Below are 13795 nucleotides of genomic sequence, written 5' to 3' on the forward strand. Positions count from 1 at the left end.
ATTGTGTCTGTCTTGTCTATTCGGCCAGCCAATAAAATATTTTATTTACTCTTTTAAATATATACAATCAGTACAAAGAAAAGGCTATCTGAAGATTGGATTGAAGACAATTGAAAGTAGTAATAACAAATAATAGCAACAGTAAAGTACAAGAAGAAAGCATTGCAGAGCGTTTCATGTGCAAATGTTGAAAAAGAAAAATAATAAAACTTTGATGTGAATTTTGTATTCTATACATGGAATATGTGTTATTCTGTGATGAATATTTACTATAAAAATGTTAAGACATTTCAAAATTATTAAAAAAAATAGGAGTTATTAAAAAAAATAACGGACATAGAAGATGATTCAGTGCAATGAACAAAAAATTTCCGTAAACTGAAAACAACATGGAAACAACTATTTATTACATGAAGAGCAATTTACTACAAGCGAATTAGAATTAGACAGCGATAATAAAGAGGAGAATATTATAAATAAGCGTCCAGAGAAAAAAGAAAGAGATTATTGTTGACATCCGAAAGGTTGATGTAGAGGATCAATATCGAAATTGCGTTTGATGGAACAGTTTGAGAAGAAATAAGTGAAAGTTCCAAACCTGGCAGGATACTAGTTCATAATATTTTTAGGAATATATCAAATCCGATAAGATATGATAAAGAACATATAAAGAAAGGAAAGTAATATGAAGAAGTAAAAACAACTTTTTTCTTATTATTGATCACCGTATAATGAATCATGTAATAAAATGTACAGAAAAAAAAGCATTTAGAGTATAGGGGAGTAAGTGGAAGCTAAATACAACAAAATTAGATGCATTTATTGTTTTGCTATATGTTTTTCCGCGGTGCATATCGAACAAAAAAGATGTCTCATATTTGCGGAATAAAATTTGAGAATATTTTTTTCAAAAACAATGAGCAGAAATTAAAATTTAAAAAAAAATTTTAGCTGAAATTATAAGGTTTATATGATTGAAAAGCAAATAATTAAGGAGAGCGAAAGAAGCCAGCGTTTACAAATTAATAAATTTGCTATGATATCTATAATATGGGATCGATTTATTGAGAATTCAAAATTGTTATAAATCTGGTGAAATCTGGTAAAATACATTACTGTTGATGAACAGTTGTTTCCATCGAAGACTAGATGTAGATTTACCCGGTATATGCCGAAAAATAAAAAATAAACCGGACAAATTTGATATAAAATTTTGATTGGCGTGTAACGTCAATATATAACGACAATATATGACGACAAGTATATAATAAATAGATTTCCCTATTTGAGAAAGGAAGAGAATATTCAATTCTATTTGGAAAGTTATGAAATTGTTTTGAAACTGATGAAACATTATTCCCATTCACAGAATGCGGAAAGAACGTAACAACAGATAATTTTTTCGCAAGTATCACAAAACCACTTGCAAAAAATATTAAATAATTATTAGAACAATCCGTGGAAATAAATGATAAAGTTAACCAAAGAATAAAAAGACAAAATGATTGTTTTCAAACAGATCGTATTTCTTTTATTGTATAAAAATAAAAAACCAAAAAAAAAGTGTTTGTACTTCCATGCATAAATCAATAAAAATCGAAAAAAGTAACAGACGTATACAGGAAACGATTAGCTTTTATAATAATAAAAAATTCGATGTAGATGTAGTGGAACAGATGGCAAGGAAATATAATAGAAGTTGAAATCTTATAGGTGGATATTTTTCAACATTTTGGACTAACTGGAATAAATGCCTAGGTTTTGTATAAAGAAACAATGGATAAAAATATTTCAAGGCAGGAATTTTTATTCCAATTAACTACAAAACTCGGCGCTGAGTATCAAGAATCGCGGGAAGAAAACTAATGTACTAAATGTACTAAAACTATCAATAGTTCAGATTCGTACATATGAAAAACTTGTCAAGTAAAATATTGTAAAGGTTACAAAACTACGAAAATCTGTTCGAAATGCAAAAAATATGTATGTAGCAAATGTACATTTGATATAATTATTAATAAAATAAAATAAAATAATATAAAAATTAATATAAAAAATAAAATAAAATAATATAAAATAAAATAAAATAATTTATAAAGAAATGCAGCAAAACTGAAGATATTTCTCTTACTAAATAAAAGTTTAATTTTATTCTTTTTCATAAATAATTTTAGATATGCATAATATAAAATCTGATTTATTAATTAAAAACATTGAATTATTAATTAATTATTAATTAGAATTATTAATTAGAAACATTGAAAACTAATCTTTCAGAAATATGTTGGGAAAAATGAAGTTTTTTTAAATTTATAATGAAATTATATAAAATATTGAAATTATATAAAATTAGACGAAATTTTATAAAATTTTTTTATTTTATATAATATATTTTAGTAATAAATTAACCATTATCATAAAAACAATAACTTTTTTAATTACCGATCATTTTCAACGCAGTATACAAGAATAGGTATATAACAACTATCGTTATATAGTATAGATTTAGTGTTAAATCACTATTCTGATCATATTTTGTCGATCATAATTGCGAATTATAGTTGCCAAACTTCATTATTTTTAAAATAATGCTCAACAATGAAAACACGTTGTACTTTTGCGTAGCGCTTCATTTTTAATAATCCTGAACTCAGCTGTTATATACTGTCTTTTTTTTTTTCGTTGGCAACACTTTACTACACAAATGGCGCAAAATTCAAATCTTGCATGAATTTTGGGACATCTTTTATGAATACTTCAATTTTATCGAAGAGAGATCGACACTTCGAGTTTTAGAAATTTTATAACTGGAAAAACTTTTTTAGTGAATGATGCTGTTTTTGAATAAATCATTTATACGTTACTATTAGAAATATTTGAATCAAAATTTGCTGTTGAATTTTTTCAAATCTCGAGGGGAGAGAAAGGAGGAGAGGAGAAGGAGAAGGAGGAAGAAGAATAGTTCACTTAAGAGTTCTTCTTGAGACATCGCTATATGATTTTAACGTGTATATGAAAATGTTATCAGACATATTCACTGTCGTTCTGTAAATTCAAGAGGAGCATATTTATTAACGTGGGTTTCAAAGGTTTCGATTTTCTTCCTGATGTATGTCAATAATCTTGAGCATTCATTGTAGTTTATCGTATGTTCATCACCACAGTTAGTGTATTTGGGAGCCACATAGGAAAGTTTACTGCACGGTCTAGTGGGATATGCTGCACTTGATACCTTGTGTGAGTTCTTGAAGCATTGCTCAAGACCAAATGCCTGACAGTTATAACACTGAATGTAATCCAATACAGATAATCCAAATCGGAACTGGAACAAATAATCCTTTTCTAAATGGTTTAAACTTTTTCTAGTGGTCTAAACTTAGTACTTGGTGAAAAAAAAAAAAATTTTTATAGAATTGAATGAATTATTACCTGTTATTTTCGGAGAAATACAACTACCTGGATTTAAATTCGTTTTCTTTCTTCTTCTTTTCTGGGTTTAAGTTCGTCCATGATTTTAGGGTTGATACTTGATAGGCCTTTTAAAATAACGAAAATAGATTTTTCAATATTTTTCAATTTTGAATAGTGGATATGTGTGAAATTTGATTCCTGCCTTTATAGAAAATTCCTTAGCCTCGGAGAAGCTAAGCTTTTTACAGCCTCAAAGTGGAATCGAATTTGATCGCCAAGAAATTTGAGATAGAAATATTTTCCGATTGAAGATTCCTTGTTAAAATTAACTATACGTTATCTCTTTGGCAGCAATTTTGATATATAGCTGGTGGCTGAATCGATTTCAGAATTTTTATTAATGTTAGTGATGCTTCCTGAATTATTTGAATCTAGTTTCATATTGATTTGTCGCTATTCTTATTATTATTAATCCTTAATTTATAATATCGTGTGAGAGATGTGATATGTCAATTGGGCCAAATTTAAACAACCCATATGAGATACATGGTTGGCTACACTCAACAAACTTGCTAATTTTCTTGGCATTCGGACGTACAGATATATTTTCTTGAAAAATATTAAAAAAATATCTTTAAAAAAAATAAAATTAAACGTTGTTAATGATAATGAAAGTTTTGTTAATCGTAAAAACTGATTTTATAAATATTTTAAATAATATATTAAATAGTGATAATAATAGCGATAATGATATTTTTCTTCCTCTACGAAAATGTTGTAAGTTATAGAAGATTATACCGATGATGAAGATCATAATAATCATCAACAATCTGAGCTATGGATTTGGAAAGAGAAAACTAATGAAGTAATGGAACTATATGAAAATTCCTGCCATAAAAGTAGCAACTTTAAGTCAACTATGTAAAAACAAAAAAGAATTAGACTTTTTTAATATAATATTTGATAATATATTTTGGAAAAATATTGTCACGGAGACAAATCGATATCACGGAGACAAAGCAAATAATGAATAATAAAAATAAAAGATTAAAAATAGACGAAACTTGGTTTTCTATAGATTGTAGTGAAATATATTTTGCATTATGTATAATAATGGTTGAACTTAAGAAACCGACAATTCAAATGAATTGGTCTAAGAGAGCAGTTGTAGAAATTCCATTTTCAGAAAAAAATTTTCAGAAAAACGATGCTGTTTAAAAGATTTCTGTAAATAAGTAAATGTTTGCAGATAAAGATTCGGCTAATAATACAGATACATTATGTAAAATAAAACCTGTGATAAATTTTTAGAAGTATATATAAAAATTTAAAGGAGTATATATGATGCAAAAAGACAATATTATCGATGAATTAATGAAAAATAAGGGACGCTTATCCTATAATCAATTTAATCCATCGAAAAGGATGAAATTCGATATAAAATTTTATAAATTATGTGAATCAAAATCAAGCTACAATTTTAAAATAATATATAATAAACATGGTAATGATAAAATAAATTCTAGTGACAATGCATTCGAAAGTATGGTCAAAGAATTATTACAGTCAATATTATATAAAAAATATATTTTATATTTGGACAACTGGTATTCTTTACCAAAATTATTTAAAACTTTAATTAATAATAAAATAAATGTTGTTGCAACAGTGTGCTCGAATATATAAATAATATATAAATAATATGCCAAATGATTTTTGTAAAATAAAATTAAAAAAGGATGAATGTAGAATAAGAAGCTGCAATGGCATACTGGCATTGAAATGAAAGATATAATGAAACGAGACGTTTATATTCTGTTTTAACACGAAACAGCTGAAATGTCAGAACTATTATGAACAAACAAAAATCAATTCAATTATACTTTAAAACTAAAATATATCATTGAATACAAAAAAATGTTTAAAACTAAATGTTAAATGATTAGTAAGACTAAATGTTAGCGTGCTTCTTTGCATGATGAGAAAATGAAAAGATACCGAAAAATTTTCTTTTATCTGTTTGATATTGCTTTGTTTAATTTCTACATTTTATTTAACAGAATAAATACTAACAAAAAATAAACTTATGATACTGTTATAGAATTAAAATAGTGGAATCATTAATAAAAAATATATCGTTATCAGAGTATAAACGAAAAGAATGATTATTGAACGGAGATTTACCAAAAAAAACCGCACGCGAATCATTTTCCCAAACAAATAGATCCATCGAAATCAGAGCCAGCAAGATCCTGTAAAAATGCAGCAAAACAACAGAGTGTGAGAGTGCCAAACATACATTATATGTTCTAATAAGCTTTGAAAAATATTAGATGATCGAAAATTATTAAATTTTTCTACATTTTATAAAGACATTAATAATAATTTAAAATATGTATTTATTTAGAAATTGTATTAAAAATATTATTTTATTATTCATTTTAAAATAATCTTTCTTGTTCAATGATCATTTGATAATAATTATTTATTAATTCTTGTCCTATAATAACGAGTGAGATTCGTGCTAAGAAATTTGAGGCAAAAACAATAAGCACTGACGTGATATTTCGTTCAGACTAAACGTAAACAAATCATGAGCCTAGCTCATGGTATTTTATTCGGGACAAACGTAAATAACACGAGTCAGATTCGTGATTCAGTTGTTCTCGATATTTTTTTTATCTTAATTATGTGTAATTCTTCATTATATTCACATGTTTAGATTATAATTTCTAAAAAAAATTAAATAAACCTTATATCTATCATGTCAGTAAAAAGAAAATTTAATATGGATAATAGTAATGAGAAGTTATTATCGCGAATAGTGATTCGGTAGATCTTTCTGATAATGATAACGATGATAGCGATATTGTGTTTCCTATACGAAAACGTGTAAGAAAATTAATCACTGAAGATGACATCAATGATAAAGACAGTATCAATCATTAATTATTGGAGGAGTGGATTTGGAAAGAAGAAAATAACAAGTCAAAAATCTGAAAGTGTATGCAGACTTCTGACATAAGAATAACAATTTTAGATCAGGTACAAGTAAAAGAAAATTAAACTTTTTTTATAAAATATTTGACAATATATTTTGGGATAATATTGTCACGGAAACAAATTGCTACACAGGATAATAATAATCAATGAATATAAAAGAAAGAAAAAATTGATGATATTTGGATTCGTGTAAATTCAAGTTAGAAAACCAAAAATTCAGATGAAATGGTCTAAAAGAGCCATCATAGAAAAATAACGATACGATTGACAAGACAGATAAATTATATAAAATCAAATCTGTGGTAAATTATTTTAACAAAAAATTCAAAGAAATATATGTAATTGAAGAGATTTTAACGATTCGTTTACTTTTCGAGTTATAAAACGGATTATTCTTTCGGAAAGAGCACGACTTTTTTATCTCTCTCTCGATCTAATAAATCCCATGGTGCTCCGTGCAAAACTATTAATCCAGACACTCTGGCAATTAAGTCTTTCGTGGGACGCATCCAGAGTATTTATAACGAATTCAAAAAGCATCAATCAGATTTTGAATCTTTGCAACATATTACTACCATAATGTATATTAGTATTACATTATTATTATTATTACATTATATTAATGGTAACATAATGAAGTTATACAGATTTCATATACAGTTATACAGATTCAAAATATTTCTTAGTAATATTCATTTTGTTAATAACTCCATCATAAAATGATGGTTTTGGAAAAATATTTTCATTGTTCAACTAAAAAATGTTCATACCACGAGGAAACATCGTTATTGACAAAATATGGAAGATTCGTATTCAAACAGAATATATTAAATAAAAACTACAAATAAAAATATTCAATAGTATAAAAATATTTAATTATGCCCTTTTGAAGGATATACACAGTCATTAAGAATTTATTGTAAAAAATTAGTCAATGAAATCAGAAAAATAAGATTGGTGCACAATGTATGCCAATAACTTGGAAATAAATTTTTCAACCAGAATATATATATATATATAGCTGGTATAAATATATATATATTGATAATTTTTATACCAGCTATGAACTGGCTATTTCATATTTAAAGCAGAAGAATCATATATAATTGGAATAGTAAGAAACAACAAAAATTTCATTTCGAAAGAAATTTTTCAGAATAGGTTAAAAAAGGAGAGATATTGTATTCAAATGAAAAAATTCTAAAGATGTGAGAATTTTATCAATAAAATGCTCCCAGCTCACGATAGCAAGTATAAAAAATACAAACATCGATGCAGATTTTATTAATTCACAATTATAACAAATTATAGATATACTTAGACATACTTAGAAAAATAATGAAATAATATCAAAAGTTAAGTATACAGTTTCTTAAAATTTCGCTCGTAAACGCTTTCTTAATATTACATTATTATAACGAAAATTGAACACATATTTTTTGTAGATTCTATAAATTCTATAATCTTGTAGATTAAAATTCTATAATGATTATGCAATAAAAATAAAAAAAATCTATATTTTATCAATTTAACTTACACATTATGTGAAACACAATTACGAAGCTTTCTTTTGTTTGAATTTCTTTTTTTTTCAAAAAAAATCGTGATCAGTTTCCAGTCCTATGCAACAATCGTCATTTGCGTCATTGTTTTTTGTATTCCAGTTTAAGAAATCAGCTATTGAAGCTACTGAAATGGTTTGTGCACTGAAAGAGAATCTTAGCTGTATCTTATAAAATATGTAAAAAGATTTAAAGGTGGAAAATGACTGTTCAAGTAAATCGAGAAAGTTTAATGACAATGAGTTATAGAAATTGCTCAATGAAAATTCGATCCAGACGCCAATTGGCAGAAAAATTGGGAATCACAAGCAGTATTTATCCAACTGAAACAATTAGGTAAGATCCAGAAATTAGGGTAATAAGTTCCACATGAATTAAGCGAAATGAATAAGAAAAACAGATTCGAGATTTCTGCTGCTTTATTTTCATGGCATAAAAGAATAAGTTTTCTGCGCAAAATTGTACTAGTGATGAAAAATAGGTCTTATATAACAATCCCAAACGAAATCATGGATTAATCCCGGGAAACCGTCGATTTCGATGGCAAAAGTGAATTTGCATTGCAAAAAAGTTTTGCAAAAAAAACTCTCTATGATAGAATTTCTAAAGAATCATTCATTATGAACTGCTTCTATTGCCGAATATTATCAAAATCAATTAATAATACCAATTTATACCAATTATATCAATTACAGCAGAAACAGTCGTTTACTGGATAAAAAATAAGACACATGATTTTGCAATACAACAATATTCGACCATACGTTGCAAGAAAAGGAACAAAGAATACAATTTATGCATTGAGAAGTCCTGCCATATGCGGCATACTTTTCAGCCTCATCAGACTGTCATCTTTTTCTGCAACATCAATTGTTGGAGAAGCATTTCAATTTGAAAAAAGATATCGAAAAAGTGTATTAATGACTTCATAAGCATTAGCAAGTATTTTTTCATCATTCTTTAAGGATGGAATTTATAATTTACCTACCAGATGGGAAAAGAGAATGAAGGTAAATATTTTAAGACATGATCTTGTACCTAATTTATGATTTAAAATCTTGAATTTAGAAAAAAGGGGAAAGAACTTATTTGCATATCTAATATAATAGTGTAAATATTGATCTAAAACGATTCTGAATTTATTTATTCTTAATATTGTCACCATTCCAATAAATTCTTAATAAAATTTATATTCAATCATATTTCTATTATTCTCCTTTTACAAAAATCGACGCTTAGAAATATTAATCATTGAATTAAGAGTATTTACATTTCTCCAACTCAATTCTTATTAATATATACTTATAATTAATTGAATTAATTATTGGTTTAACAATTTTCTTGTTTAACCTAGAATTCAAGTGAATAAATCTTCAATTTTTAACAAATCCTCACGAATTTCCTCATAATATTATCTCAGTAGCATCATCCTATGATCAAAAAGATTTATAATATATGATTAATTCCTGACAATCATCAGTTCTTTGTATTTGTTTCTTCATATTAAGGAATTTTCTCGAATTTGAGGATATTGAAAGTAGGGAGACTGACTATTTTACTTCATTTACTATTTTACTTCGATCTTATTTTACTTCATTGAGAACTTGTGATTAAATTGATCCTTCCTGATTAAACTGGAAGGAGTTTTCCAACGGCATGATCCTTCATCAAAAATTTAAAAAAAATCATTTAACTCTTCTGTTGTAAACTAATCACTGGATACAACAAATAGATAATTTTGTTATAATAAATTATATTCTGATCGCCGAACATGATCAATTAACTTGATATTATGAGAAATCCAATTTTCGTATAGACATGCATATCACCATTAATACAACTTATCGTTAATAAAATATAGCTTCTTTACACATAAATGTACACTATTCAAGTTTTTTAATTTTTCTAATATGTAAAAAAGTATAAATAATTTATTTAATTAAAGAACAGTTTATTAATTTATCATTTAGTTATATTATAAATAAATTAACTTAAAATAAATTTTTATTTTATTCATTTTTCATTTTACCAGAATGTATTCTCTAATTAGCATTAAATGAAAAAAGTGATATATTATAATACCACTTATTATAAATGGTAAATATTTTTCTATTGTGAATTTTTTAGAGATGAAATCAATAATAAAAAATAGTACTAGTAGTATGTATCATTAACATTCAATTTTCATTCTCATTTAAAACAAATTCATTTAAAAGAATTTGAAGAATATGAAATTTAAGTTCGAAAAGAAAAGAAGCTAATGATATTAAAAGTCCTAATATATTAAAGAATAAATAAAAAAATGAAATATATGGGTACATTATTGAAACAGTGATATTATTCTCGTCGATAGAAAATTAGAATTATAAAAAATAAGAAAATATAGAAAATAATATGAATACTTCGAGACGTAACCTTGTATCTGATTTATGTTATAAAATTTTGAATTGAAAAAAATTGAATTGAATGGAAAAAAATGAAGGAAAGAATTTGTTTACTCACCTAATATTTGGAAGATAAAGAATATACAGAAAACGATTAACTCTTCTTTAACAGAACAACTTGAGACGATTTTTCGAATGTTCAAAGAATTTTTTATAGTAACTAAAAATGATTTCACACACAAATAATAATGTATAATCTTTATATATCTTTACATATAAAAAAAGAAAATTTGTTGAGTATTAAATTCTATATTATTGTTTTATTTTATGCAATATTTTATAAAGCAATCGCTAAGATGCATCCTCATGCATTCCTTGTCAAGGCAAATATCACAGTAAAATGTCGTTTGATGTTTTTTACCTTTTTTATTTCATTGAGAACAAATCTTACGATTCTTCGTAACTTCTGTTATCCTTTTGTGCTCAGTTGTTATGGCGTTTCATGAGACAATCTTTATTTTTAAATTTCATTATCTCTAATTAATAAGACAGCAATACTGATCTGTAAATAGATTAGCTCTTTATTTCTTTATTAAGAAATATTGTAAACTTACACTTTAAAATGGAGATAAAATATTTAATCTCAAATTCCTTCAAAACTATGATCCTGGCAATTCTAGCAATCTTCAATGTTAGTTTACACTTCGTGCCAAAAGTTTTATAGTTTCATAAAGTTTTGAAACCCTAAAAAATAGAAATGAAATTAGCTTAAATGAAAGTGATTGAGGAAATGAAAGAAGTGATAGAGACAGTATTGGGTGTAAGAAATCAAAAAATAAAAAAGTAATAATGAATTCAAAAGTGATAACGACGCCCCATAAAATTCTAATAATGAAGAATGGACTTTATGAAGAATTTGTGAAATACCACCAAGAATAAAATTTTGAAAATAACTGGAGAAAAAGCTGCAGGGGCTATAGATATCCTTAAATATTGAATATTTGGATTTTTTAAAAATTAAAAGTATTTTTTTTCGATGAGCTAATAAAATAAATAATAATTGAAACAAACATTATTCCACAAAAAATTAGAAGAGAGAACGTTATCGTCACATTCAATTTGGCAAACATGGTATAATATCACCAAGAAAGAATTTTTGGCAATCATCCTAATTATTAAAAAGGGGACGATGCCACTGGCCAATATACAAGAATATTGGTAAAAAAAAAAATCAAGCAAGTCCAATTTTTCCAAATATATTTACAAAAAATAGATTTACATAAATTTTTTAGATGTTACATGTGAAGATAGTTTCGACACAAGGTACTAAAATCTACAACACATTTATAACAATTAATAAGCAGCTTTTTTGATTATATAAATTCAAGATTTTTGAATTATTTTATATCGAGTCAACAAATTTATGTAAACGAGTCTATTGTAAAACTCAAAGGTCGAGTTTCGTTTATGGCGTATAAAAATTTAATAAGAGTAACGAAATGGATTATTCCAATCTATATATTAACATTCTAATATAGGTTATATTTATGTAATTCTGTCCATGATAGTCTTATATACAAACGTTGATAAGATCTTCCAATATTCGTTAGAATTCCATTACACAATGAATGAAATTCCTGGTGCAGAAGGATCACATGTTTACAGACTGTTATTACACTAGTTATATTTTAACTAATGAAAATATTATTGATAATGCAATACTGAAAAATACAAAAGAGTTGCCAGATACAATAATAAAACCAAAACTTAAAAAAAAATCAATGATAGTATATCGCAAAAATAATAATTTGGTTTTAGCCTGCAAGAATAAAAGAATCGTCATATTATTGACAAATTGAGATAATGTAGAGATGAATATCGTGGAAAAAACTCTTCGCCATAAATTCATGGACTGGTCAGTATATCTCAACATATTGCTTTATAAGGAAGTCACTCAAATTATTTTTTTGGAGAATGAAAATTTGTTTGATTAATTCTTTATAAATCAGTAAAAAAAACAGAAGAACGAAAAGTCACTTATCTACTTACAATTTATAAAAATTTTAGTGGATCAGTTGAGAGAAGATTTTCGACAATCGCGAGATCGAACTTCGACGACGATCACTAATTATGAGGAGATTCGATTAAATAGAAAGTTTCATGTGATTTTAACGGGAATAGGAAAATATTGTAAAGTTTTTGCTTATATAAACCAGATATTTGTGTAGATAAACAAAAAATGCTTCATAAATTATTACAAAAAAAACAGAAAATCATATTTTTAAAGATGTAAATATATGTAATTATTAAAATACAATTAATTTCTATAATTAATTTGTATAATTTATATTATGTTTTAATTTGTATAATTGTATAAAATCATTTTATGTTATTTAATTAATTTGTATAATTGTATAAAATCATTTTATGTTATCGTAGACATATTTACAAAATCATTTCAATTTGTTATTTCGCCCGATTAAAAAAATCGAGCGCAAAGTTAATATTACCTGCTCTCATATTCATTATCTATTATTCTTACTTTTAGTTTTCTTACATCTTTCATACTTTCATCTCTATCTTCATCACTGCTTTATGAATAGAATTTCATTATTCAATAACGAAAAATCAATTTTAGCTTTACTTGAACTTTAATTTCATTATCACGTTCTATATTTTCTTAAAAACTTAAAAACTTTGAAAATAATATTTCTATTATCACAACTAACTAACTAATGTTGAAGATACAGTCTGATCCGCGATCATAATCGAGATAATTTAATTTGAGATAAAAAAATCTAGCCATTTGACAGTATATTATTCTACACTTTATAAAATTATAAAAACGTGAAAAGCTTAAGAATTTATTCATAAAGCAATACTCTAAAAAAAATCAAAAAATAAATAAATATTGTAGCCATTCGAGCCAAATCAATCCAAATGGTATCTAAGAGTCACTATAGTGCAAATAGTTAATATTTCTTGCCATATTATTTATTTAAAATTGAATTTAAATAAATAAATAAAACGATAAATACATCCATTGTTTCAACCAAAATGAAGATATTGTTTTTAATATTTCTGCAATTGTCTTCAACGTATTTACAGTTTACATTTTCTTCATATTCAAAAAATAGTCTAACCGGATGCATTGAAAACTGACAGGAATGCAAGAAAGAGATTTTTTAATATTTTTGTAACATTTTTAAAAATATATATTACCAACAAAAGATAAAAAAGTGCAATTATTAGATAATCACTCTCGTATTTATTCTTTTGATTACATGTTCCAGAAATGATATATGTAATATTATTGTTTCCATCTTTTTGTTTATATAAATTATAACTATTGCTGGAAAAAAGTATCGCAGGATAGGGCAAAAGAGGTCGGTCCTTCGTTAGAAAGGCCCACTTTAGATGTTTCATAAACCATTT

At 25.6% G+C, this 13795-nt stretch overlaps 1 long non-coding RNA gene across 4 annotated transcripts in view; it reads right to left on the bottom strand.

Annotated features, from left to right (window-relative positions):
- Positions 1 to 2980: 2980 nt before the first annotated feature.
- LOC108004215 (uncharacterized) overlaps positions 2981 to 13795 on the bottom strand; it is a 132461-nt gene continuing 121646 nt past the window's right edge. Inside the window, exons 11-14 of one of the 4 annotated variants that reach the window (XR_009832976.1) lie at positions 10782 to 11104; positions 10479 to 10580; positions 3430 to 4043; positions 2981 to 3322 (exon numbers count right to left, since the gene is read on the bottom strand). This is a non-coding gene — a long non-coding RNA (uncharacterized LOC108004215). The remainder of the gene's footprint in view (positions 3323 to 3429; positions 4044 to 10478; positions 10581 to 10781; positions 11105 to 13795) is intronic. The other 3 variants (XR_009832979.1, XR_009832977.1, XR_009832978.1) reach the window with 3 other exon arrangements.

The sequence above is a fragment of the Apis cerana genome, linkage group LG16, assembly GCF_029169275.1.
Source record: "Apis cerana isolate GH-2021 linkage group LG16, AcerK_1.0, whole genome shotgun sequence".
NCBI lineage: Eukaryota > Metazoa > Arthropoda > Insecta > Hymenoptera > Apidae > Apis > Apis cerana.